The sequence below is a fragment of the Octopus bimaculoides genome, chromosome 8 (assembly GCF_001194135.2).
Source record: "Octopus bimaculoides isolate UCB-OBI-ISO-001 chromosome 8, ASM119413v2, whole genome shotgun sequence".
Taxonomy (NCBI): Eukaryota; Metazoa; Mollusca; class Cephalopoda; order Octopoda; family Octopodidae; genus Octopus; species Octopus bimaculoides.
The window spans coordinates 16,242,357-16,246,912 of NC_068988.1; positions in this window are offsets into that span (position 1 = coordinate 16,242,357).

Here is a 4,556-nt window from a genome sequence, read left to right on the forward strand (position 1 = left end):
ATATATATATATATAGGCGCAGGCGTGGCTTTGTAATAAGAGCTTGCCTTCCAGTCATATGATTCCGGGTCCAATTCCACTCCGTGGCATTTTGGGCAAGTGTCTTCCTATAGCTTCGGGTCAATAGATTTGGTAGACGGAAAATGAAAGAAGACCGTCGTATGTTTAGATTTATATGTCTATGTGTGCATGTGTGTCTTTGTATCTGTGTTTGTCCCCACCACCATCACTTGACAACCAGCGTTGGTGTGCTTACGTCCACGCAACATAGCGGTTCTGCAAAAAAAATCGATAAAACAAGTACTGGGTTTAAAAAATAAGTCCTGAGGTCGATTTGTTCGATAAAAGCTTTCAAGGTTGTGCTCCAGCATGACCGTTGTCAAATGACCTAAACAAGTAAAATAATAGAAGAATATGTACGTGTGTGTGTGTGCATTAGTTTGGTTGTGTGCATATATCTCGACACAGCCAATCAAATAGTGGAGTCAGAACATCATGTAAGAAAAGATATTGTGTTTCACTTTTCTTTATTTCCACATTAATTCTAAGCATTGTTTCTTATAATTTTGTTACAAAACATACTGAAAATAACGATAAAATGCATATTTATTCGTAAAACATTCAGATTCGTATGAACAGAAACATGCTAATCGCTGTTGTGTTGGTCGTCGACCATTTGTTCACAAACCACAGATGAATCTAGTGTCTGAGAAACACAAAGCTGTCGTAAAGGAGATGTTCTCTTCTAACGAACACAACATATCTCCTTCGTTCGAACCTACCAGAACTTATTCAGGATAGATACCCTAGTCATCGTTTCGATTCTCTCTGTTCACCGTGCAAATAACGATTTATACTCAAAATATTTGTCGTCACTTCCAGCTATGCAAAATATATGTTAAGTTAAACACCAGTCCATTGTGAAACTACCACGTGATATTTAATCGATACCACTGCATAGCTATTGACAATCAGTAGGTTTTGTCTTCTACGTTTATATCTCAATTAAAAACTCGCTTTCATATTCGTACCCGCATAGTTTAAACATTCCTGCTTTTATTTTCTCTGCTGTTTATTTCCTGTGTATCTGCCTCTACTCTTTCCTGTGTACTGATGCGCATTAATACAACAGATCTACAGATAAGCGCGATCATTTAACATAGTATCTGTCACATCTACCTTTCTTAAATTCTATTGGTTCTGCTAGGTTTTATACTGGAGCAAATTATTGATATTAAAAGCCAATGTATATATTGATTTGTACCAAAAGAAGCAGAATGCATTCATAAAACCACGGAAACTGTGAGAGAAAGAGAGCGAAAAGAGAGGGTGAGCAATATAAAGAGAACCGTTACTTATAGTTCAAAGCAATTGTAATCGATTAGGGTGCTGCAGATCAGCCATAAACCTCAGCTGGTTATTTCCTGGTGTATGTGTGGCTTTTTTTTATGGGATGAAATGTGCACCGTGAATCCCCCCATTGGCATATGCCTGCACCTTTATTGTATGTATATATGAGTTGCTATCTGTCTGTCTGTTTGTATGTATGTATGCATGTATGTATGTATCAATGCATCTATGTATATGTGCATGTATGCATGTGTCTATGTGGGCGCAAGTGTGAGTGTATATATATATATATATATATATATATATATATATATATATATATGCATATATATCTATATCTATACAAATTTCCCTATATGACTCTGTCTATACTGAGCGAGAGTGGAGGCGCAATGGCCCAGTGGTTAGGGCAGTGGACTCGCGGTCATATGACCGCGGTTTCGATTCCCAGACCGGGCGTTGTGAGTGTTTATTGAGCGAAAACACCTAAAAGCTCCACGACGCTCCGGCAGGGGATGGTGGCGAACCCTGCTGTACTCTTCTACCACAACTTTCTCTCACTCTTACTTCTTATTTCTGTTGTACCTGTATATTTAAAGGGCCAGCCTTGTCACACTGTGTCACGCTGAATCTCCCCGAGAACTACGTTAAGGGTACACGTGTCTGTGGAGTGCTCAGCCACTTGCACGTTAATTTCACGAGCAGGCTGTTCTGTTGATCGGATCAACTGGAATCCTCGTCGTCGTAAGCGACGGAGTGCCAACTTAACTTACTTATACTGAGCGGGGGAGAGATAGAGATAGGAAGGAAAAAGAGAAGGGGGATATGCGTGAATGGGCAAAACTTTCGAGTGTGTGTTTTCAGTAACACACATTTTTAGTCCCAGCTTATAAAAAAAAGCTAGATGCTGTGTTTCGACCACATTATTTTTTTTTGTGTTGCCATAAGAAGAGATTAATTTGACAGGTTGCATTATTTATAGCCACTTCATCAGTGATCGGTTGCTAATTGCTCCGATCACAGAAAGAACTACGTCTCGTTGCTATTTATAACATGCAGAAATCGGTTAGAATTAAATTAGTTTCCTAGTAATTCAAACAAGAGTGCAGACGCTTAAAACGGAAATAAATTCATTAATAGAGACAACGCACGGGGTGAGAATAAGGGTGATGTAAGTTAAAATTACGATTATGTACTTTTAGTAAAAAAAACATACACGTTTTTAAAGAAAAGCTACAGATTTTCTTCTCTCTGTTTGGTGATATAACATAATCAAACTATATATTTCTAAAGTTACTGCGTATCTATCAGAGATCATTTACTCGTTTTTAGAACGTTAGAGAAGACTGCAACATATAGCTACCAAAACTAATCATATAGATATTTTTCGAGGTGACAGAGAGAAATAATTTTAACGATGTTTAAATTTAGGTGTTTATTCAAGTAAGCGTTCCTACGTTTGGCTTACATCTCAGTTTATCTCAGCGTATGTAGTGCTTTTATTATTAAGCATACACACACACACACACATCTCAGACTCACTCTGTGTATATATATATATATATATATATGCGTGAATTAAGAAACGGTGCAGTTTTGTAATAGGTTGCATTATTTATAACCACTTCACGAGTGATCGGTTGCTAATTGCTCCGATCACAGATAGAACAGCATCTCGTTGCTATTTATAACAAGCACAAATCGGTTAGAATTAAATTAGTGTTCTAGTAATGAAAGTAAGAGTGCAAACGCTTAAAACAGGAATACATTCCTTAATAGAGACAGCACCATATACTAATTATAGAAAATAGTCTAATATTAGACTAACGGAAAAAAATAGGCATACGCACGCTTAGGAATCGAATCCATACCTCTTATTTTCGCGATAAAAGTGTTGATTAATTACACCAACATACCCACCCTTTTTAATCCGCTATAGGGTTTTATATGCTCACACCTAAGTATAGTTCCCACGTGTACAACTGTCCATTTTCTTCCCCCCTTACTAGGATTTATGTGCCATGAAATTCGGTTCAAATTTTGAAACAAGGCTAGTAAGTTCGTGGGAAAGCGGTAAGTCGAGTACATCAATCACAGAGCTCAATTGCTACTTATTTCATCGATTCCGAAAGGATCAAAGGCAAAATCGACCCCGACAATATCTGAACTCAGAACTTAAAGGTGGATGGAATACCGCAATTATTTTGCCCGTTGTGCTAACAAATCTGCCAACTTGCTACCTTTTTATAGGGCATCATATAAGTTTCAATTTTTCACCCAAGACTTTGGGAGATTGGGCAAGTCGATTACATCGATCCCAGTGGTCAACTGTAATTTGTTTTATCGACCCCAAAATGATTAAGGGCAAAAATCGACCTAAGCAAAATTTGATCTCAGAAACTAAAAACGGACGAAATACCACTAAGCATTTTGCTGAAACGGTGACGCTTTTGCCAGTGTGCCGTCATTTTATAAGCCATAATACTCGACGATTTTCTAAATTCAGTGTAGTGTGAGAGCTTACAATTCTATTTACAAAATTTCACTCGCTTGCGTTTCCTAATTTCCGCAGAACTCGCATGTGTTTACCCATAAAAGACTATGAAATCAGAGTTCCTCTCACTAGACAGACATGTTAGTGCAATCGGTCAGCACACTTATTGCGAAAATTAGATTCTGATATCACTGAGAAAAATATATTCTCAATTATTTAAATAATTTAATCTCATGACTCTTAGAAAGACAGGTCTGTAATTTCTGGTTGAATAATCTACACTACATACACCAAATGGAAATTACCTGTGCAGGTGCACGGTGCTGTGTCACACGACAAGTGTCGAAGTGATCACAGAGCAGCTTGAGATGTTATGCCTAAGAACTCAACACATCGCGTGGTCCGGGCATCGAATACACGATTTTGCAAGTGCAACTCCTTAAGCAGTAGGCCATGCGCCATCTTCTCTCAATTACAAATATTATATATATGTATGTTATATATATACATACATACATACATATATATATATATATATATATATATATATGTTAGTTATTGTATATATTAATATTATCTCAGTTTAAAAATACTTCGAAAATGTAAATATGTTAGCAGTTACCATGGGTAGTAAAAATTACACAAAAAAAAACCAGTATATCACACCCGTTTTATAGGTAGAGATACCAAGGTAAAGTGATACATTTTGAGT